The sequence below is a fragment of the Camelus bactrianus genome, chromosome 10, assembly GCF_048773025.1.
Source record: "Camelus bactrianus isolate YW-2024 breed Bactrian camel chromosome 10, ASM4877302v1, whole genome shotgun sequence".
Classification (NCBI taxonomy): domain Eukaryota; kingdom Metazoa; phylum Chordata; class Mammalia; order Artiodactyla; family Camelidae; genus Camelus; species Camelus bactrianus.
This window is the reverse complement of record NC_133548.1, coordinates 63,071,941-63,096,526: the sequence shown is the minus strand read 5'-3', so window position 1 is coordinate 63,096,526 and position 24,586 is coordinate 63,071,941. Positions and strand designations below refer to the sequence as shown.

Here is a 24,586-nt window from a genome sequence, read left to right as displayed (position 1 = left end):
ACTATTTCTACAAGTTAGATCACTGCTTTATGTAGAGAGGGCGACATCAAAAAATCACTTCCTAAACAGCACTAGGGTGAACATGAAATTGAATAGAAGGAATGCATTTTTTTCTCTCTGAATCTACCATCTTCATTGTAAAGGCCGAGAAAGAAGCTATGAGATGAAAGTGTGAAATGTGTAGAACAGGAACAGGCGGGCTCCCTCAGGGTTTCCTGACAGAGCCATGGCATCTGTGCTGTTCCGCAAGCTAGAAACCTCTGCACTGTCTTTGATTCTTCCTTCTCCTTCGCTTCTTTTTTTTTTTTTCTCTTAAATTGAAGTACAGTTGACATAAAATATTGTTAGTTTCAGGTGTACAACACAGTGATTTGGCAATCAAATACATGACAAAATGATCACCACGAAAAGTCTAGTAACCATTTGTTGCATATGAAATTATTACAGTATTATTGACTATATTCCTATATGCTGTGTGTTACACCTTGTGACTCATTTATTTTGTAACTAGAAATTTGTACCTCTTAATCTTGTTCACCTATTTTTGCCCAACTCTCTACCCACTCCCTTCTGGCAACCACCTGTTGTTCTTTGTAATTATGCATCCATTTCTGTTTTCTTTTGTTTGTTGATTTGTTTTGCTTTTTAGATTCTACATATAAGTGAAATCATATGATAGCTGTCTTTATCTGACTCATTTCATTTCACTTAGCATAATACCCTCTAGGTACACACATTGTCACAAATGGCAAAGTTTTATTCTTTTTTATGGCTGAATAATATTTCATACTACATCTTCTTTGTCCATTCATCTATCAATGGGCATTTAGGTTGCTTCTATATCTTGGTTCTTGTAAATAATGCTGCAATAATTTTAGGGGTGCAAATATATCTTCAAATTAGTGTTTTATTTTTCTCAGGTAAATACACAGAAGTGGAATTGTTGGATCATGAAGTTATTCTATTTTTAATTTTTTGCAGAACCTCCACAGTGTTTTCCATAGTGGCTACATCAATTTACATCCCACCGACAGTACATGCGGGTTCCCTTTCTCCACATTCTTACCAACATGTCTTATTTGTTGTCTTTTTGATGGTAGCCATCCTAACAGGTGTGAGGCAGTACCTCACTGTGCTTTTGATTTGCATGATTAGTGATGTTGAGCATCTTTTCATGTACCTGTTGACCATCTGTGTATCTACTTCGGTAAAATGTCTATTCAGGTCCTCTGCCCTCTTGTTAGATTTTTTAAAAAAAATATATTGAGTTGTACAACTTCTTCACATATTTTGGATATTAACCTCTTATCAGATATATAATTTTCAAATATCTTCTCCTATTTAATAGGCTGCCTTTTCATTTAATTGATAGCTTTCTTCCCTATGCAAATCTTTTAAATTTGATATAGTCTCATTTAAAAAATTTTTACTTTTGTTTCTGTTGCTTGAGGAGACAGAACCCCAAAATTTTTGCTAATAACAAATGTCAAAATTTGTACTTCCTTTGTTTTCTTCTAAGAGTTTTATGGTCTCAAGTATTACATTTAAGCCTTTAATCTATTTTGAATTTATTTTTTGATGTGGTGTGGCAAAGTGGTCCAGTTTAGTCCTTTTGCGAGTAACCATCCAGTTTTATCAACATTATTTTTTAAAAAGTCTTTCTTTTCCCCATTGGATGTTCTTGCCTCCGTTGTCTTAGATTAATTGAGCATGTGCATGTGGGTTTATTTTGAGGCTCTCTATTCTGTTCCATTGGTCTATGGTCTGTTTTTTCCCTAGTACCATACAGTTTTGATTACTGTAGCTCAGTAGTATAGTTTGAAATCAGGGCATGTGATACCTCCAGCTTTGTTCTTCTTTTTCAATATTGCTTTGGGTTTTTTGGGTCTCTCATGGTTCTGTACAAATTTTAGAATTATTTGTTCGAGTTCTACGAAAAATGTCATTGATATTTTGATAGGGATTGCATTAACTCTGTAGGTTACCTTGGGTAGTATGGACATTTAAACAATACTAATTCTTCCAGTCCATGAGCACAATATATCTTTTCATTTATCTGTGTCATCTTCAATTTCTTTCATCATCTTGTAGTTTTCAGTGTACAGGTCTCTCACCTCCTTTGTTAAATTTATTCCTAGATATTTTATTCTTTTTGATGCAATGGTAAGTGGGATTGTTTCCTTAATTTCTCTTTCCAATATTATCATTACTAGTGTATAGAAATGCTACAGATTTCTGTATATTAATTTTATATCCTGCAGCTTTACTGAATTCATTTATTAGTTCTAATAGTTTTCTAGTGAAGTCTATAGGGTTTTCAACAGTCTGCAAACAGTGACAGTTTTACTTCTTTCTTTCCAATTTAGATGCCTTTTCTTTCTTTTTCTTCTCTGAGTGCAATGGCGAGGACTTCCAATACTATGTTGGATAACAGTGACAAGAGTGCGCATCCTTGTCTTGTTTCTGGTCTTAGAGAAAATGCTTTCGGATTTTCACTGTTATGTATGATGTTAGCTGTGGATCTGTCATATATGGCCTTTTATACGTTGAGATGTATTCCCTCTTTACCCACTTTGTTGAGAGGATTAAAAAATGAAACAATAAACTCCCTAAAGGCATAAAGTGGCTCATATGTGTTTTTAGTTGTTTATTTGCTTTTGGACAATGTATAAAAAAGAATAGTATGCTTTTTTGGTAAGGAAACCTAACTTGGCTGGCAAGGATATGGGGTGGCAATTCAGGTCACAGCCTTAGCTGTGACAGGGCTAATTATTTTTCTTTATTTCTGGTTCATCATCAGTTACATTTTGAAAGTTTAGTGTTTAGTTTTTGGTACTGTATAAAGAAACATAATTCAGCAGAGTGGTTAGGGGACGAAGACTCTAGAGTCAGACAGAACTGAATCTGAATCCCAGTTCCATGACTTACCTCCTGTGTGTCCTTGGGAAAATGAAATGATCTCTCTCAGCTCAGTTTGCTCGTCTGTAAGGAGAGAGCATATCGTGGTAGAAATCTTCCATTTTTGCCTGTCTGGTATTTTCCCTCCTTCTTTTGGAGCCCCTCTTTCCTGTAGGGACAACTCATTCCATGTGATCAGTTCAGGTAGAAGCTAAACCCACTCTGTCCTATTGGCATGGCTGGGTGTGACCTGGGCCTGGCCAATCACATTACCCTCCTCCTTAGTCAATCTCAGCTTCAGGATAAGCAGATCACCCAAGGCGGCCAGACAGCTCTCTGGGGTTTTACTCGCAGAGCCGTGGAGAAGATGCTTCCTTTCTGTTTGGGTTGCTAAGGGGATAGAGTAAGTTTGAGTGTATTGATGTCCACCATGATTGCTGTATGAAGAGACAGAGGTAGGGATAAGGCTAGAGATAGAGCTAGAGGTGGAGACAGAGGTGATTACAGAGAGAGAGATGGGAAGAGGAGCAGGGAAGAGGAGTTAGGGATAGGAGCAGGAACCCAGTCAGAGACAGGGAAAGAGATGGAGTTATGGGCAGGCATAGGGACAAGGACAGAGTCAGAGGGAGGGACAGGAGCAGCACCTTACCAGCACTGTTTGAGCCCCGGATCCAGCTAAACCACGACACTGAGATCCTGGGGCTCCATGAGCCCATACATTCTTTTTGCTTAAACTAGATTGACAGGGTTCCTATCATTTACAACTGAAAGAATGTGAACACAGTGCTTACCTCATGGGATTATGGCAGAAATTAAGTAGAATAAAGCATGTAGAGCACATACCTCAGTGCTTAGTAGGGCCCAGTTGACAGTGTAAGATGCTAAATACACAGTAGCCATGATTAAAACTAATTAAGTACAAAATGTACTTATTTATACATTTGTGCTATTTTTTACCCTAAAAATTCAAGATGAAGAAGGTAAAACATAAAAAAATTTAGAACAATATACTATAAAGTTCTAGTGTGGTTTTAAAAAAATACATTGAGGTTCTATCACCTGGGAAACCAAGGAATTGGAATTAGGGTATTTAAAGTGGGGGGAGTTCTTCAAAATGGAATGGGTTCCTAGTTGAGTCTTCATTCATGCTTTTCTTTTCATTCCATTTCCATACATCAAGGGACTATAATGTCCTTGTTACAAGAGATACAAGGAAGAAAAAATTGATTCCTTGCTTTTGAGAAGCTTACAGTTCAGCATGGAGACAGAGGTACAAAGGATTTCAATACAATTAATTGACCCAGCGCAGTGCATCTAAGAGAAAGGAGACGTGGGTTTGCTCTGTCTGGGGAAATCAAGGAAGATTTCAAAGAGGCAAGTGAGCATTTGAGCTGAGACCTCAGTTTCCCAAGTTGTCGAGCACAGGGAGGACATTCCAAACTGAGAGAACAAACACAAACCTCAAGCGTGAGGATGCGTAGCAGTGCTGCCAAAACCTAGAGTCACGGTCAGGAGTAACAGCAGGTGCGAGGCTGGACAGAGGCCGTCATCAGATCTTGGCAGGCCTCCTATGATCAGGCGAGGACGTCACACAGGCGGCTCCTGGGAGCACAACGAAGAACATGGAAGACAGGGCGCAGAGCAGGGGACAGATGGCATCCAGGGCAGGTGTGGAAGAAATGACGAGGACACTTGTAGCTGTTAGGATACAGCCTGCAGACCAACAGCTGAAAAACAATGCTTTGAGCAAGACAGAGGTTAATCTACAGATAAGCAGCCCAGAACAAGTGAGGTCCCCCAGGTGTCAGAGCACAGGGCTCCTTCCAGCTCACCATGTGGACCTCACTTGATATTTCCACACGATGGCCGCTGGAGCCTAAGTCATCAGGTTATGTTCTAGGCAGCAGGTTGATGGAAGAGTTCCACCGACGGTAGGGTATGCACACCACACAATTGCATGCATGTCTTGCCTAAAATGAGGTCATTTGTCCACACCTAGCTGTAAGAAAGACTGGAAAATGTGTATTTGGATGAGTAGCAATGTACCCAACTAAAAAGCAGTATGCTGTTCCTAGAGACGGGATTAAAGGGATATTAGGAAGCAATATCCTGACAGAGCAGCTGGGCAGGGATGAGGCTGAGTGCAGAGCTTTCTGGCATTGCTCAAAGGGAGAAGCAAGAACAAGCTGACGTGTGCAGGCAACAGTGATCACAAGGACAAGAGCACATGTGTGCATTCACTGGTGTATTTGCTTTGTTCCATAAAGATCTGTACACATGTGCCCATGTGCACCTACACTCACACACTCACACACTTACATGAGCACACTATACAATGGATCAAAAATATTAGACTACAGTTCCAAGTAGGCTGGTCACAGAGATTAATCATAAACACGAAGCAGCCCTGTCAATTCCAAAATCCAGATCATTCAGCTTTCTCTGTAATAACAGTCAAACCAGAAACGGCATTTATAAATATTTTTAAACATAAATTCTTATGCTGTGTTCCTTACAAAAGTTTTCAAGTTCAAGGGAACTCTGAATATTCTACGATGCCCAAGGATTTGGGGGGGGGATTGGGTATTTTTAAGAGCTAAGATATAAATATTTGAGGTAATTAAGTATTGCCATTAATTTGCTATTTGGGACACTATGTGTATCTGTCAGTAGGAGACTAGTTTTCCGATTCCCAGGAGAACAAGTCATTAAAATTAACAGTCCAGAGGGTTTTAGCATCAGCAAAGGACGAACTTATGGAATCTATGACACCGTTAGATTTCCATCTGTGCCAGGAGCTGTTGCTGATCCACGTGAGGTTACCCAGGCACTATTTCAAAATGAAGTGAATTGTAGGGACCTTAATCATTTGCAGACTCACTGTGTGAGGAAGACACATGCCAGGTGCCACAGAGCAGATGCAGTCCCCAGTTTACCAGGATCATGTCACAATTCATTCCCACGATGGCAGTCTGGTGTTCAAAATCCGCTCGAAACTAGACAAACATATGCTGGATGGCTGCATGTTTCTCAGGCTACTATATTATATCTAGCAGGTTGCTGGATAAATTAATTTATTCCTGATCTGCAAGAATCATTTGGAATTGTCTCTGGACATCCATGTCAAAATCTTAAAGTGCTAGACCATAAACCAGGATGAAACTTACAGGTTTGCCAGGACCATGACAGAGCCTCCCACATTTGATGCTAATATATTGTAGAGTATGTGCTAATGAATTACAAATAGTGTCACACAATCTTTGCACGTTGTCATATTAATTCAAGATTTCAGAATTTCAGAACATATTTTCAATATGATTCAAGTGTATAAATATTAAGGAGGCATTAACCTTTATCAAAATGATTTTTTCCTGTGTTAAAAAGATCAAAATTTCACATAAGAGGGCACCCAATTTGACTTTGCTGTATAGTGGTTGATGAAGAGAACTGTATCTGCCCCCAAATTATTCATGTGAAACTGTGAAACCTTTCATTTACACTTCTCTGGGGACGGCAGGAGTGGGGATGGGAGTTGGGGAAGAAAGAGGAACATGGCAAGTAGGGAGAAAAGAGTAAATTGAAGGATGTCAGTTCTTTAATTAACATGCTGCTTGTCGTCTTTCAGCACAGAGAGTAACAAACCCCTGCAAGCACTAAATAAAAGGAGCCTTCGAGAGATTTCTCATCCTAGACAACCTGCAGAGTTTGTGTCAATTTGGAGTCACTGATGCAAACATTTTGTTCAAATGCTTTATCGTTTGCTAGCTGCATGACATCAATGAGAATATTTTCAAGGTCAAGTGAATATTTTGATAAGTCAGAACAGGGGCTTCTATGAACTGGCTTCCTTGAAGTTGCTCAGGGACCTTGGGGAAGCAAATTGGAGCTTCACCTCAAGTCTCCAGACCAGTGATATGCTTACACAGCTATCAATTCCCTTGAAAGAAAGAAAGAAAGAAAGAAAGAAAGAAAGAAAGAAAGAAAGAAAGAAAGAAAGAAAGAAAGAAAGAAAGAAAGAAAGAAAGAAAGAAAGAAAGAAAGAAAGAAAGAAAGAAAGAAAGAAAGAAAGAAAGAAAGAAAGGAAGAAAGAAAGGAAGAAAGAAAGGAAGGAAGGAAGGAAGGAAGGAAGGAAGGAAGGAAGGAAGGAAGGAAGGAAGGAAGAGAGAGAGAAAAAAAAGCACTTTCTCTCCAGCAGGATTTACAACTGGAGTCAATTGGTTTCAGCCTCAGGAAAGCCCAGACCAGAAGAAAATAAAACAGTAAAACTCCTTATTTTTGTCTTACCTTGTCAGAATCTTCAGTTTCGGGGACAGATGTTTTGGGCAGCTTTACGGCCACCGCATCACCCCCTCCGCCATTGGGGCAGCAATCATGCTGAACTTGCTCACCGCCGTGTCTCCACTTGCTGGCCCAGTGCCCGGCACAGAGCAAGGGCTCAATAAATATTTGTTGAACAAAAAATGGATTCAAGGACCACGCGATTAAAACCACCTCTTCGAACTGACTTAGGAAACATCCCAGGGAGTTTTAAGCAGTAATTATAAGTCTTGTATTTTTGACTCATGTCAAGGGACTTGTGAATTTCTAATATGCTAACCTCTCATTTTGCAAAGAATCTTTGTTTGTGCTTCTGGACTTATATACAAGCAAACAATTGAGGTATTTATCAACTCTGGACTATAGAAAATGAGGCCAAACTGTAAGAGCTTTCTGTTTTAAAACAAAAAAGATGTACTCTTTGGGGGGGATAATATAACTTGTGGGACATTTTAAATTGTGATTACATAGACAATTCTAATAGTACACCACCCCATGGAAGAATAGTACATTTTATCCAACATTTTCATCTCTTTCATTTGGAAGGGAAATTCTTTCATGAAAACAGCTTACCCAGCAGCCACTAGGGGGCATCTAGTGTGGTCATAGCACCAGGGGATCTCTGTTCCCCATCCTACCAAGCATTATCTCAGATGAGAATTCCCATGGATGCATTTGGGAGAGGAGGGGGAGTGAGAGTGATGGTTTCACTCTGAGTGAAAACATAGTGGGACATCCAGGCTCACGTTCTTCTCCCTGCTCTCCATTCCCAAGCACTGCCATCACCAACAGACTCGGTTTCATTCTTTCCTGGTTTATAACTCTAAAGGCTATGTCTTGTACGTTTTTTCATTTGCTGGATACTTCTTAAATTATGAATGTTCAATACTTAATTCAATTTGTACATGGTTGCTGTGGCACTGACTGCTAGTTATCATCCAATATGTTAAATAAATCAGCCAAAGATGGTCTGTGTGTATTGACCCCTTGCTTGTTTATTACTTCACTGCAGGTTGAAATCTATTAGTTCAAATGCCTACTGGCATCATGCTCAAAATGTTACACATCTAATCATTTAAAAACTAGCCCCCCAAAGCAGATTTTTAGCCATTTAGAGCCTGACTGCTTTGCACACCCTAGAAAACCTTACCCTACACCTGATGGTCATGGTAAGACAGAGCCTTGTCGTTCTAAGATCCCAAGCTGCTATGGCCCTTCAGAGCTCTCTGACCCAGGGATTTATCACCTAGTCACAGAAGCCCCCCTCCCACCCACCTCTCCTGGGAGTTCCCTTGCCCTCTTCCCCTCCTGGATGTTTGCCCCCACACTGCAGCCTCTGTATTTTCTCTATCAGTGATGGACTTCCCTTCTCATACAGCCCTATCCAAGCACTATGCATGTGAGAACACAGCGAGAAGACAGGTGTCTTTGAGCCAGGAACTGAGCCCTCAGCAGACACCAAATCTGCCAGTGCCTTGATCTTGGACTTAGACTCCAAAACTGTGAGAAATAAGTGTTTGTCTTTTAAGCCATCCAGCCGACGATATTTTTGTTCTAGCAGTCCAAATGGACTAAGACAACAGTCATCACAGGAGGAAGCTCAGAGCCAAGGCTCAGAGAAGTAGGGGTGTGAGGGATATTCCGGGAATAGCCAACAGTTCAGCTGATTGAAATGATACAGCCCATGCAGGGAAAGACGGGGATAAAAGTTTGAAAAGTCTGTTTGGGTCACATTATAAGGCCCTTGGACACCAGGGTCCTGAACGCCACTGATTTTGGCTGGAAGTCGAGGGTCCCTAAAGGCTTTTGAGTGAGACAGTTGATGTGACTGGAGCTGTGTGCCTGTAAGATGTATCTGGAGACAGCGAGAAGGCTGGACTGAAGACGGGAAAGACGGGACTTTAAAAAGACACCACTTCAGTGGCTTTGCAGTAATCCAGACAGATAATGAAAGTCTGAACTAAAGTGGTGGAGGGGGAGATGCAAGAGACGTTCAGAGGTTATTGATCATATCTCCAACCGTAATACAGATGATGCCATCTGACGTGTCTCACCCCTGTCTATTTTTATCAGTGATGCTATAGGTAGCTTGAAGCAAAGTGGCACTGCTAACAGCATGCTCATATTTCTTCACATTGAGCACATCAAAATGCTCACAAAGAGATCCTGAGCTTCCCAGAAATACACAGAGCATGTAGGTAATAGGCCAAACTGACAGAATTAAATACTTAAATAGAATAAAAACAAAATGGTTAACTAAAGAGCCTTGCTGGCGGGAAACAACAATTTCCCATAAAGACATTATTTAATTAAAAATGAAGTTCGTAAGTTCATATATTGATTTGGTATCTTTCTATAAAATATTTTTGCATTTTTTCCAAAATACCTACTAGCTTCATATATTAATAAAATTTAGGTTAAAATTTTCATTGGGAAGGAAATAATCAAGCATACTGGACTTCTGCAATGTATGTGATACAATTATCTCAAATAACATTAATTGCCCAGCTGTTGCTAACAGTGCCCAGGCAATTAGGACATAAAAACTGCAGCCATAATAGAGAATTATTTCAGAAGTTACTTTGAAAAGCTTTTGCCTATAGTCTCAGCAGGGTGTTCGTCCCTCTGACATTTTTTTTTTCTTACCTCTTTCCTTTCCCCAAAATATGAGGCAGTCCTTTGGTTCCCAAAAGTCACTTGGAAGAAACCAGTGACCTATGCTATACCGATTATTGCTTTCCACCACTGAGTGTTTCCATTTCCACAGGGAATTGTTCAGAACTCATAACCCAACATAGGGAATCTATGAAAGATCATTCGCTTTTGCACATTAATAACAGAAACTCTGACTAAAATTGGCTAAAATAATAAGGACATTTATTTTCTCTTACAACAAGAAGTCTAAAGGTAGAGCAATCACAGCCATACCGTGAAAAGGATTCCAGGTCTCAGCTTTGCCCCCTCTATGGCTTGGCATTGTCATCAGGATGTTTCTCCACATGACCACAAGAAGGCTGCTAGCAGCAACAATTACAACACACCTCCTTTCTCATACCAAGCAGGTGAAATAGAGACAAAACTTCTTGCCGTTTGATATAACTGTTCTAATTTAGGACATGTGCTCAACCCGAGACAATAACAGACCAGGAGAATAGTTTCGTGATTAGTTTAAACCACGGCTTCTGATCTAATCACTGTAAGAGGGATGGAAAGTTCTATGATTGGATTATACTTGTCAGGATCCATGCAAGGAGCTAGAAATGGGATGAAAACCCCCAAAACGCAATGTTCTCTTGGGAAGGCAGAAGTCAGAGGTGGGGAGAGGTGAATGCTGGTGCAAAAAGATGTTCAAAATGCAAAAGCAAAAATATGATCAGTGAGTTGCAAAACCAATTACTCTGCAGAAATTTCAAAGTAGATGGCAGAGATAGCAGGGAGCTGATTAGATGAGTCACTCCTATTAAGGACTTAAAATGGTAGAGAGATGAGACTGAGAGAGGCTTTGCTGATGGGCTGTGGGTCTCAAGCCCCCATCCTAAGGGCGAAGGGTAGCTATTTCTGTGTGGACAAGGTCGCCTACCATTTCTAAACAAAAGATGTTGCAGCCATCAAGCCATCAGCCACGGCAGCCTCCCCTACCCCATTACTTGGTGCACCCTAGGGGGAATTAAGGATGCAGAAAAACAGGATATTGGCTGTAGACAGTTAAGATGCATGTCAAAGGAATAATTTCAACAAGCCCAGACTCTTTTATCTTCCCATACGTAGAAAAGCACTAAAATTATTAACTTGAGATGTCAGGGTTTTCTTTGTGATTAGCAGTAATCTTTTGATGTTCGACAATATGTTTCAGTTGTGTTTTTTCCCCCCAGCAAAACCTCCTATGTTTCCTGGCTTCTCCCTTACCTGTTTGGAACAGTTCCTCAGAGCTATCTGAGATCCTGTCTCCTGCGGTATAGTTCTCAGTAAGGTCTCAGGATAAAACATAACTTGCAACTTTTAGGTCGTGTGTGTTTTTTCCAGTCGACACCCAACACAAGCTGAGTAAGAGGGACTGTAAGGGAATCGTTTGGGTAGCTTGCTGTTTCCCCGGCAGTTAGAGAATCAGCACGGATGTGGCTTGACTCTCTCCTGGAAAGCCAGAGGCCGGAGATGGGCTGGCAGGCTGTTGTGGCGGCAGAGTGAAGGAGGGTTGCTGCTCTACCGTGATGGACCTGCAGTCACAGAGTTTTGCGGACAAGGAACATGTGAATATTTCCTGTGAATGGGATGTGGGCTACATGGGTGAAAGTGAGAGCCAGTGGGAGAACCACCTTAGATTCCTTCCATTAGGGTCACTGGAGGAAAAATGAAACCTCAACAGAAAGCAAGCTGAGCGGGATCACCCATTCCCTAGAGCTTGCAGAGGAAGGACTTGCAGGAAGAGCGTGTGTTTGCCCAGCTCAGAAACTGCAGGTGAAACACTACCATGATATCAAGGTCTTTATAAAGAACCTCCGAAAGTGAGTAACCTTTAAACATCTGCCAGACCCAGAAAATGCAAAGCCATATTACAAAGATCGGTCAGATGAGAACTCTCCTTTCCCCTTCCTTTCCAGTCTCTCCTGTCTCTACTCCCCAAGGGATCACAAGCTGGCAAACAAGCTGGACAAAGAAGAGCGAGGAAAGAAAGACGGACCATACCCTCGAACCTCCTGCAAGTAGCCAGCCTACAGCAGGACCTGGTTTTGTTGATTTTAAATTTAAATCAAGCTTACGGAGCGTTTAAAATTATTGAATTGACTCTGTCTTTGCATTCTGAAATGACTTTTGAACCTTGTATTTGTTCAGAGAGAGTCCCAAACCAGATACTCTCCAGGAGTTCTCACCCTGGAACTACTTTACATTGGCCATGATCTACGTGAGCAAAAGTGATACTCCATGCCATGCCTTTTTTCTATTTTTTTGGTGGGGCCACGTCTTTCAATATCCAGGAAGCTAGTGACCAGACTCTGGGACCTTTGCTACCACTGCCTCAAAAAAAAGCAAGTACTTTGATGACTGTGCTTTCAAAAAGCAGCAGCAGAAGCGTGGCCTCTCGTGCATGACGTCACTTCCTCCCAGGTCTGACGCGCGGCTACCTGCCTGCTGGCATCTAGAACAAGCCGAAGGGAGTCTGGGCATGCAGTCTACGCCTTCTCGGCTCCGGCATGGGGCAAGCACACCCCGTCAAGGGTTGGCATGGAGACGAAGGAGCCAGCCTGCAGTACCTGCCACAGTGCTCACACCACACGCCTGGTGGCCTAGATCCTGCATAGTTTCCCTGCATGAATGTATTTATTTAAGAGATAAGATTAATAAGAAATTGCTTCATGGCCTCACTGTACATTTGGAAGCCCACTACTTCCGGGCATCCAAGAGTGAGCTCCAGAGCCAGGTGACACCCAGGTGTGACCCCCTCACTGTCTCTTGCTAAATGACCACCTTTCTCCAGGTTCCTCCCTTTTCTTGAGCAATGAAGCTTCTCCCCATAGGTCTCTTCAGAGCCTGTTTACATCCTACCCACCCTTTTAGGTCCCCCTGAAGCACCTGCTCCCCCAGGAGTCTTTCCTTGGCTTTCCAGGATCCCTCCTTTCCTACAATTTCCAGCACTTCCTGTTCCGAACAACATTTTTTTACATGGAATTGTATAAGCCTTGGATTCTTTGTATACTGTATAAGTCTGCTAATTAATTCATTCATTCAACAAATGTTTAAGGAGCCCATACAAGGTGCTTTGCTGAATGCCAGGTAGTAAACAAGACAGGCATGGGCCCTGTCTTCTTAAAGCTTACAGACTACTGTGGAGGAGACAGACATGAAATAAGTAAACAAACATGTAAATACAGAATTACAGACTGCAACAAGATCCAGGAAAGAAAACTTTCAGATGTGCTGAGAAAGTGAATCAGTGGTCTGTCTTAAATTAAGTGGTCAAAGAAGATGTCCCTGAGAAAGAGAAATCTAAAACAGTGAGGTCTAAGGAGGGGTCAGCCAGGTGAACAGGAGGCAGAGAAACATTTCAGGTAGAAGAAATCATATGTTTAAAGGCCTTGAGTCACGAAAGAGATGAAAGCACTTGAGGAACTGAGAGGACAGTACGTTTGGGACATTGTGGGGGCAGGTGGCAGGAGAGAGATAAGGTTAGAAATATAAGCAGATCACATGGGTCCTTCCAGGTTGTGTTGAGAACTTTGGATTTAAAGCCAAGGATACTGAAAAAATTTTTGAAGGATTTATAGCAGAGCAATAATACGACCCAATCAATGTTTTAAAAGAATGCCCTAGTTCTTCAATGGAAAATGGATTGCAGAAGAGCAAGAGTAGAAAAAAAGAGACTAGCTAGGGAGCAATTACAAAAGCCCAGACAAGAAGTCATGGTGGTTGGCCACTGATGGTGGCTGCACGGGAGATGGAAAGAATGGCTTATAATTGAGATCGTAAGCTTCATGTCTTTTGTGCATGCCAGGCTTCTGGCTTGGGGAAAACCTACAGCTCTACTCGGTAAGTAAATATAATTAATCAATACAGTAATTAGTTAATTAATTGCATGCTGTTTTAACCATTAAAAAAAAGAGGAGCTGATCTATATTGTTAACTGAATCAAACAGTTCACGGCAGGTGAGAAAGCAATTATGTAGACACATAGTCAATCTGGTTTGTTTGATAAGAAGACAGACTTGTTGCAAGAGTCAGCCTGGTTACTTTAGCCATATTAACAACTAAATAATATACACCACATGGTTATCCCAAGTTATGTTCACTATACTAGTCCAAGATAATATCAATTTGGTTTAAGTCATTTTCATCATTCACTAGCTAGAGTTTTGAATGCACAACTTAGGGCATTATAGTATATAACAGTGGTTCCTAAATATTTTTTATTCCATAAACAAGTATTTCTTTTTTTTTTCAAAAACTGGGGGAACTGATTAATGTTGACACCTTTTAGCTTGTCAAGAATGAATATTAAAACAAATGAAAAATCAAATAACTACTCTCACAGCGAGGGTTCTTAGCTGCAAGCAATAGAAACTAATTCTGTCAGATTTAAGTAGGAAAGAACTTATGATAAGAGTTTTGTGTGGCTCACAGAATCACCAGGAGGGCTGGAAACTTAGGGCCAAGCTATCAAGAACACTGTCCAAATCTTTGATATGATGAAGACCCCACAGCCATGGCCAGTGTCATTAAGCGGTAGATGCCATAGGTCAACCGCTAACATCACCAATGCTGCTGCTGGATGGCTCCACGAATGGACCCATGGCCCTGGGAACTAGATATAGTCATTGCAGCCTCCACTACTCCTCCCCCGAATGGATGCTGGGCAGCCCTTGCTTTATAATGCCACTTCCAGTTCAAAGACTGGTGTGAACTTATAATTAGCGGAGCACAGCACAAGGGCTTTTGTCCTCACTGCAAGAAAGATGAGAGAGTGAGCTTCCAGGGCTGGAGAGAAGGGTTTCAAGATTTATACAGCGCAGAAATTTCCAAATATAGGAATAGGGTTTAGATACTGGGATCCTAAAAAAGAGTGATAACTACCATCTACTATCCCCATCGATTCATAAGAGAAGAAAAAATTATTTTAATTCTAAAACGTAAAAGGGGAAAAATTACAGTATTTGGAACAGCGTATTAATGGAAGAAAGTTTTTTTTTTAAATAGAAAAATTATTGCATTGCCTTTATTGTTTTCTTTTCTTCATTCATGGTGAAACTCTGTCTTGAGGCAGCTTGATCCACAGAACCATTCTGGGGACCCGTGTGTCTAGAGGACACGGGCTTTGGAGTAACAAACTTGGTTTTTGCTTTCAGTTCTACCTTACTTAGCAGCTGTGTAATCCTAGGTCAGCTAGATCTGAGATTCAAGGTCATCCTTTGCAAAATGGGGCTAATAATTCCTAACTCTTAGAGTTGCCCACACACATACATAGCCTCTCCCTTTATCAACATCACTCACCATGTGGTACATTTTTCACCAAGGATGAACCTCCATTGACACATCAGAATCCTCCGAAGTCCACAGTTTACCTTAGGATTCAGTTGTATATTCTGTGGGTTTGAACAAATGTATAATGACATATATCCATCATTATATCGTATAGAGTATCTTCACTGCCCTAAAAAAAGTCTGTGCTCTGCCTATTCATCTTGTTTCCCTCACTTCCCACCCCTGCCCCCATCACTGGCAACCACTGATCTTTTTATTGTCTCCATAGTTTTGCCTTTTCCAAAACGTTATATAGTTGGAATAATACAGTATGTAGCCTTCTCAGATTGGCTTCTTTCACTTAGTAATATGCATTTAAGATTCCTCCATGTCTTTTCAGGGCTTGATAGCTCATATATTTCTTAGCACTGAGTAATATTCCAATGTCTGGAGGCACCACACTTTATCCATTCACCTACTGAAGGACATCTTGGCTGCTTTCCAGTTTGGGCAATTATGGTTAAGGCTTCTATAAATATCAGTGTGCAGGATTTGGTGTGGACATAAGTTTTCATTTCCTTTAGGTAAATACCAAGGAGCATAATTGCTGGACTGTATGGAAAGAGTATGTTTAGTTTTGTAAGAAACCTCCCATCTGCCAAAGTGGCTGCACCATTTTGCATTCCCACCAGCAATGAATGAGAATTCCTTTTGCTCCACATCTTTGCCAGCATTTGGTGTTGTCAGTGTTCCAGACTGCAGCCATTCTAAGAGGTGTATAGTGGTATCTCATTTCGATTTGCATTTTCCTGATGACATACGTGGAGTATCCTTTCATATGCTTATTTGTCATCTGTATATCTTCTTCAGTGAGGTGTCATCTGTTAAGGTGTTTGGCCCATTTTTAAATTGGGTTGTTTGTTTTTTTTTAATTGTTGAGTTTTAAGGTTTTTTTTTTTTGGTTTGTATACTTTGGATAATAGTCCTTTATCAGATGTGTCTTTTGCAAATATTTTCTCCCTCCTGTGGCTTGTCTTCTAATTCCCTTGCTATTGTCTTTCACAGAGCAGAATTTTTTAATTTTAACTAAGTTCAGTTTATCAATTATTTCTTCCATTGATTATGTTTTGGTGTTATATATAAAAGATACCAGCATATACAAGATCATCTAGGTTTTCTCTTATGTTAATTTCTAGGAGCCTTATATTTTTGCATTTTACATTTAGGTTTATCTATGATCCATTTTGAGTTAATTTTTGTGAAGGGTATAACATCTGTGTCTAGATTCTTTTTTTTTTTTTTTTTTTTGCATGTAGATGTCCAGTTGTTCTAGAATGATTTATTGAAGAGACTAAAATTTATATGGAGAGGCAGGAGACCCAGAATAGCCAACACAATACTGAAGGAAAAGAACAAAATAGGCACATGAAGAAATGCAACTATCTCTTCAAAACCCTGCTTTCAATTCTTTTGGACATATACCCAGCAGTAGAATTGCTGGACCATATAGTAATTCTATTTTTAATTTTTTTCAGGAACCACCATACTGTTTTCCATAATAGCTACACCATTTTACATTACTATCAAGTGTCCAAGGGCTCCGATTTCTTCACACTCTTGCCAAATTGTTCTCATTATTATTTTTTGACATTCTAATTGGTCTGAAGTGGTACAGTAGACCCCCCTAATGTGCAGTTTCAGTTTCAGGGGTTTCAGTTACCCACTGTCAACCACGGTCTGAAAATGTTAAGTGGAAAATTCCAGAAATAGAAAATTCCTAAGTTTTAAGTTGCATGTTGTTCAGAATAGCATGATGAAATCTTGTGCTGTCCTTCTCAGTTCCGCCTGGGATGTGAATAATCCCTTTGTCCAGTGTGTCCCGCCCCTCATCGCTTACTAGCCATCTCGGTTATTAGCCTGACTATCAAGGTATTCCAGTGTTTGTGTTCAAGTAACCCTTATTTTACCTAATAATGAGCTTTACTTAATAAAGTGTAAAAGTAGTGATGCTGGCAATTCATGTATGCCAAAGAGAAGCCATAAAGTCTTTCCTTTAAGTGAAAAGGTGAAAGTTCTTGATGTACTAAGGCAAGAAAAAAACTTTGTACTAAGGTTGCCGAGATATACTGCAAGAACAAATTTTCTGTTTGTGAAATTGTGAAGAAGGAAAAAAAATTCATGTTAGTTTTACTACTGCAACTCAGACTGCAAAAGTTATGGCCACAGTGTGTAATAAGTGCTTAGTTAAGATGGAAAAGGCATTAAATTTATACAATAAGCTATTGAGAGAGAGAGAGAACCATATTCACATAACTTTTATGTAGTATATTGTTATAATTGTTCTATTTTATTATTACTTATTGTTAATTTCTTACTGTACCTGGTTTGTAAATTTAACTTTATCACAGGTATGTACATACAGGAAAAAACATGGTATACACAGGGTTCAGTACTTGCTATCCACAGTTTCACAGCATCTACTGGGGCTCTTGGAACCTGTCCTTTGCGGATAAGGAGAGGGTGCTATATCTCATTCCTCTTTGAATTTTAAATGCTAGATTAAAAATAGCTTGTACAGACATAAAAGAGTAATCACACATAACAAAGGTCCACTAAGTCAAAATCTAAGGAAAGTGAAAACTCAGGGACAACTTCAAGCCACTTTTGCCCTGATTACTTTCATCCATCCAGAAGAAACAAAACTTTATAAATGGGCCTTGCTTTTGACAGCCCTGCATTCCAGCGGAGGTATAATTCCATGTCTCCTACCCAAGGCGGGGAATCTGGAGGATAATACTCGCAACGCGTAAGCAGGGACCGGAAGGATCACACTTTTGGGTGAAGGTGAAATAGTCATGATCCTGCCCTCAAAGGGAGGTTTACCATGAAGTTAGTGCAGCTTGCGCTTCCAGACCCCACATTAATATCAACCTCTTCTAAGGCGCCTGGAAGACCTTGGACATGTTTCAAGTTAAGAATCTTTAGTCTCAACAGAAACATATTCAATGCTCTTACATAAAAACTGGTGTTCTGTAGCCTTAGTAGCAAGAAGCCATCAGAACTGGTTTTAAACTCCTGTTCAACAGATCAAGGACACTTGTCTCAGGGAAAGTCAGCCATTGGTGTCAGCCACTCCCTCTTGAAAGTCAGCCAGTCAGAGATTCACTTCAGTGAACATGCCTCTGAATGTCAATCAACCAACAAGAGTCTCACCTGGTAACCACTTCTACAGATGATGTCAACCCCCTTCCCCCCTGAAAGTCACCAAGGCCAGAACTCCTCCCTTACCAAAGCCCTGTGTAGATCAGTCGGCTCCACTTGGAGAGGCTGTGCCTGATCAACGTAAGTAATAAATTTCAGCTCTGTGTGCGTGTGTGTGTGTGTGTGTGTGTGTGTGTGTATGGCTTTCTTTCCAATATTGAATGGTGGTTCCATCCTTTGACAATGTGATCATATGTTTCTGTAACATTTGCAAAAGTAAGATGTTTTAACAGTGAGCAGGTAAGACTGCTGTCTCTTTCTAACCCTACTTCTCTCTGTCAAACTTCCTCTTATGTTTGGGCCTTAAGAGGCTACACTGTTTACATAGCATAAAGCTGTAGTCGTATTCAAATACTAGGGATATATGTATGTGAAATCACGTGTTTGTGTGACTTTTGTTTTATGTATCTCAACATTCAGTATTTTTAAAAAGGCAAATTGTGATGCCTGATGGATGACAGAAAGTGAGAGAAATATTTTTATTAAGAAACTTCCCGACAGCCTAGGACACTGTATCCAGTAAATATCAAGAATTAGCCAACATGGATGGACCTTAAGATTATCATACTAAGTGAAATAAGTCAGAAAGAGAAAGACAAATACCATACAGTATCACTTATATGTGGAGTCTAAAAATATGAACTTATTTACAGGGCAGAAACACACTCACAGACATAGAGAACAAACGTATGGTTACCAGTGTGGGAGAGGAGTGGGGAGGGATAAATGAGGAGTTTGAGATTTGCAAATACAAACTGCTATATATAAAATAGATCAACAATGGTTTCCTACCGTATCACACAGGAAACCTTATTCAATATCTTGTAATAACCTATACTGAAAAAGAATATGAAAATGAATATATATAGATATAAACATACAAATGAATCACTAAGCTGTATACTGGAAACTAACACAACATTGTAAATCAATAATACTTAAAAAAAAAGGATTAGCAAACTAGCTGGGTATAAAAATCACCTTACAAAATCAATACATGACAGCAGTGGAACTGTAGAACAGCACAGCTATCTATTAATAACAGAAAGGATAAATAAGTTACACTATAGTCATTCAGTGGTTTATATACAGCAATAAAAATGAATGAATTATAGGTAACATGTAAGTTTATGGATGAATTTTACAAACTTAGTGTTGAACAAAAAAGCAAGACACAGAACAATCATAACACACATTATAGTTCTGTCTATATACATTAAAAATCAGATATAGATTATGCTAAGGAAAGAAGCCAATATATACTATATGGTTCCACTTAAATAAAAGGCTATTGGAGGCAAAACTAACCTACAGAGACAGAAAGCAGATCTGTGGCAGTCTGGGGTTGGGATTTAAGGCAGATGGACACAAGGAAACTGTTTTTGAGTAATATAAATTCTGTATCTTGATGGAAGTGGTGGTAACATAGGTCCATACATTTCCAAAACTCACTAAACCGTATTCTTTAAATGGAGCATTTTTTAATACAGAAATTACACCACAATACATATGATGTACAAAAGTTTAAATTAAGCACAGTGGTAAAACTACAAGGAAAAATAAGAAAACGATTGTCCTAAAAGCCAGGCCAGTGCTTTCCTCCAGGCAGAGGGAAGCTTCTAGTCTTGGCAATGTTCTGTCTCTTGGCCTGAGTAGTGGCTGGATCAGTTTCACTTTATAGGTTTTTCTTGTTAAACTGTAAATTTGTTTCATGTACTTTGTGTGTGTGTGTGTGTATATTTCACAGTAAAGCAAAAACTGAAACAACTAAATTCATAAAAGAGTGTTTCCCTGTTTTGCACTTGTGGAGCAGAAAATCACGAGGCAATTATTACCATTCACATTTATTTAAAACAAGTTATGCCAAATGCCTTGTTTCAAAAAATATTTCTGATGCATATAATTTCCCTCTGATGTAAGTATGGGATTTGGTCTCTGCTTTAGCACTGAGTACAAAAGGAACTTCTCTAGATTTTAAGAAGGAGACTCAAGGTAAGAGAGGTTTAATGTCCTTATCACGTAAACCAGATTCTTTGTATTATGGTTTGACTCTCAGATGTATACTTTTCGGACAAGTTTTTTCCTTCATGCTTCATGATTATTACCATGTTTGTATTCCCCATAAATTGCTATATTTTTTCCCCCACAAATGAGCTGATGACTTTATGAGGCAGGAAAGGTTAGATTATGCCATGATAATACAAAATAGCAAAACCTCAGAGGATTAATAGAGTACATGTTTATTGCTCAGTGATTCAAGTCTTCTTTTGGCCTGGGTGGCTCTGCAGACAGGTGTTCTCCCCAGGGTGCATGGTGCCAATGGTGGGCTGCTTCAGTCTCACAGCACCTCCATGCCAACAGGTACTTCCATGACAGGACGTGGGGATGGGAGACCGGGGCAGTCAAGCACTGGCAACGAAATACTTCTGCGTGCAAGTGACACGTGCCACACATTTCACTGGCTAAAGCAAGTCACGTGTTTATTCCTATGTTACGGGGAGAGCGAGGGCAGGCAGGAAAGTGTAACTCTCCTATCTAGCCAGAAGGAGAGGAGAAGGGATGTGTCAGAGAGCCGTATAAATGCTCGCCAGAGTTAAATGGTAGAATCAGGCCAAAATAAATTTTATACTTTGTAAAAATGAATTCAGTCCCACTTGAATGGCAAGCATATTGATGATAATAATATCTTACTTTTGTTTAATACTTTGGAATTTATGAAGCATTTTCTCAATACTTCTTATTCATTTATTCAGGAGAATTTAAAGCACTGATTATGGGCCAGGCACTATGCTAGGTCCAGAACATGTGCATAAGACAAGGCTCTGCCCTTCTGCGTGATGATGTCATGTGGTCATTGCAAAATAAAAGCCTCAATGGGTACAGTGATGGCAGGGAAGAGAGAGCTCAGCATTAGGGATGGAAAGAGGAAGACTTCTTACATAAAGTGATATTTACTTGAGTCCCAGGATCTCAAAGATAGTAGGAAGTTATCAAGCAGAAGTGATGGGGGAGATGGGGAAGGCAACACAGGGAGTGAGAAAGGAAGGTGCAAAGGCATAGAGAGTCATCTTAGGGGCTCCCTCAAACCCCCAGGGATTAGGAGTTTGCCACTCTCTCAATGTTACAGACGAGGAAACTGAGGCACAAAGAAGGAAACAGTTTTTCTCAGCTCACAAATCTACTACAAGGCAGAGCAGAACCCAAGTCTTTTAACTCCAAATTCAATGTTCTAAACACACATCATTACCATCTAAATAAAAGACACTTTAAATAATGGATGTATATAATTCACTCAACATATCTTATCCATATTAATGGTGGGCATAAAAATCAGTATTCAGTAAAGGATGGTAAAATGTAAAGCTCTAGATGACTCTGCCTACTACGCACGAGGTAGTTATGCTCCATATGGGCAAAAATTGTATCTCTCTTTTTTTTAATTGGGGTATAATTGATATATAACATTATATTAGTTGCAGGTGTACAATGTAATGATTCAATATTTGTATATATTACAAAATGATCACCACAATAAGTCTAGTTTACATTCATCAACATACATAATTACAAAACATTTTATATTGTGATGAGAACTTTTAAAATTTACTCTTTAAGCAACTTTCAGGTATGCAATACAGTATTATTAACTACAGTCACCATGCTGTACATTATGTTCCCCTTATATTTATTTTATAACTAGAAATTTGTACCTCTCATGTCCCTTTTTTATCATCATAGCTCTGGTTTCAAGTATGGTATCTGATACATTATAGGTTCTTTATAAACATTTATGGGAGGAAGGAAGGGAAAAATCTCTTAAGTCTTTATCTTCAAACTAATGGGAAAAGTTTCCTTAATCTATTTAAGCACTAAAATAATCCCTTAATTTGCCTTCCTAGCCCGTCCGGTCCACCAAATGTTTTTGTGTGAGACAGTTCATTTTTCACTGTCATACCACGGTTAGGACACAGAAGTGTGGGTCACAGGGCAAGAGCCCAGTGCAGTGCCATGAACATGGGAATGGTAGCTATCCCCTAGGTGTGCACTGAATGGCTGAGTGGCAAAATCACATCTGTCATTATTCATCTGAAACAACACATCTGTGTGGTTTAAACCTTCAGAGACTAGAGATTTACTGCACATTAGTGATTACTTCAAACATTGGAGATTAATGAGGCATGGGAGATTACCTCAGACTGTAGTGATCTCAGGAGTTTAGTAAACACTGCAAGCTCTCCAGTCAGGATTGAAAGGTCTGATGGGGCCACCGCAGGCCTTATTTATGGAAACTCTGGTTCTGCACCAGTGGTGAGTCTGCCCTTTTTTACTGTGAGAGAAGATTCAAAAGGCGGTCTGGGGTGACTGCACACCAGGACTTTTCCCACTGGTGTATCAAAATGCTCCAGCCAGTCACCTTTAGAATTAACCATCTTTGTGTGGCTGTTCAGACAGCCCTGTCGCTGAAAACACAGAAGCTAAAGGGCCACCTGCCTACCAGTCAGCAGTGTTTTAACAACGTCCTATGCATCAGAGAGTACGTTAATCAGTCACTGAAGTGGATACTAGAGAAACAAACATAAGGCATAGTCTTTGCTCTTAAGAAGGATACAAACCAGATGGGGAGATAGGAGGATAATAAAGTAAGTCTTGAATCAAACGCTAAATAATTGGGCAATAGGTCTACAAGAAGGGAGAGGCCCCAGGGTACCGGGACCACCTAGGAAGACTTAATGGAGGGAACAGGACTTGAGATTGCTCCATTTTGGACACATGCTCCAGCCTATGGATTCCTGTGATCCAGGCACGTAGTAAACACACACATATATTTCCTGTGAAAACATGAAATGATAGGCGTCATGAAGTTATTCATGGGCTGCTCATCCTGCCTAGAACATTTTTCCTCCACTTTTCAGCTTGGCTGAATCTGTCTTCAAGTTCCAGTTCCAAGAGGGCGTCCTTTTCCAGAGCCTTCCCCACCTCCTTTGGCACCTGGGCAAAAGTCAGTCTTTGTGCTCTCTTAGCCCTTTGTATGTGTCTCTGATGCAGTGCTAACCGCGTTGTACTGGAATGAATTGTTCATGTGTCCTTTTCCCCACTCCATGCTGCCAGGCAGGGCATGAGACCTCATTAACTACCGTTTGTATGGGTCAATGGATAAATTAACTGGAGGAGAGCTTTCTAATGAGAGACCAGTGGGAGATCTGGTAAGATGGGTCCAGACTTTGATCCTTTTAAAAGACAAACCAAAGTGGGGGGCAGATAAGGAAGGAAGACAAAAAGAAAGGAAGGGAGGGAGGGAGGAAAGAAGGAAGGAAGGAAGGAAGGAATGAAGGAAGGAAGGAAGGAAGGAAGGAAGGAAGGAAGGAAGGAAGGAAGGAAAGTGTATATTTCAGTAGGTTAAGGAAAAAGACTAGAGCTGGCTTTTTTTTAAATGACCCAGAGAATAAAAGCCCTCCGTAATCCCACTTCTCAGGGTATCTGTTGTTAACATTATTTGTATTTCCCTAGGAGTTTTCCTCTGCCTATAAATACATTGGCAAATTTCCCTACAGTCTATATTCCCACTAATCATGTAGGAGATTGTCCAAAAATCCAGTCAAGGAACAAGTATTTATTGAGTGCTTATGAATTGCTGTATGATGGTAGACAAGCCAGACATTACCCTTACCTTCCATGGATTTTAGAGAATAGTGGATAAAACAGCATCTAAAAATTATGAATTGTTAAGTTGATGATTAAAATGTGCAAAGATTCACCTCCGCCGTTGCGCTGCATGTCAACAGTGGCATGATGTGATGAAAGCTCTGCTCAGATTAAGTTGGCAGCAGAACAGACTGAAAGAGAGAGATGTTGTGGGGACTTGGGCATGGGCAATGGTAGTGGGAATAGAGAAAAAAAAGTAAACCCAAGAAATAATTTAAAGCAAAAGTTCTCAATCTGTGGACCATTTGGGGATACGAAAGATAAACTTTAGGATTTTTGAACCCTCAAATTGGACTTTATGTGTCGTTTATCCATGTATTTTTCTACGGACAGTAAGTGTGATAGGTTCCCCTAATCTCTTTGTGAGGCAGTAGAGCATAGTGTTTTAAGATTATTGATATTGGAGTGAGAAAACCTAGGCTCAAACACTGTGTCACTTACTGGCTCTGAAACCTTA

The 24,586-nt window shown here is 40.1% G+C and overlaps 1 long non-coding RNA gene across 10 annotated transcripts in view; it reads right to left on the bottom strand.

Moving 5' to 3' along the window:
• Window positions 1–24,586, bottom strand: part of LOC105083505 (uncharacterized) — an 85,365-nt gene that overhangs the window by 12,617 nt on the left and 48,162 nt on the right. For 6 of the 10 annotated variants that reach the window (XR_012509783.1, XR_006721247.2, XR_012509778.1 and 3 more), the window contains exons 4-6: window positions 15,196–15,287; window positions 4,359–7,303; window positions 2,929–2,982 (exon numbers count right to left, since the gene is read on the bottom strand). This is a non-coding gene — a long non-coding RNA (uncharacterized LOC105083505). Of the gene's footprint in view, window positions 1–2,928; window positions 2,983–4,358; window positions 15,288–24,586 lie in introns of all 10 variants that reach the window. The other 4 variants (XR_012509782.1, XR_012509779.1, XR_012509784.1 and 1 more) reach the window with 4 other exon arrangements.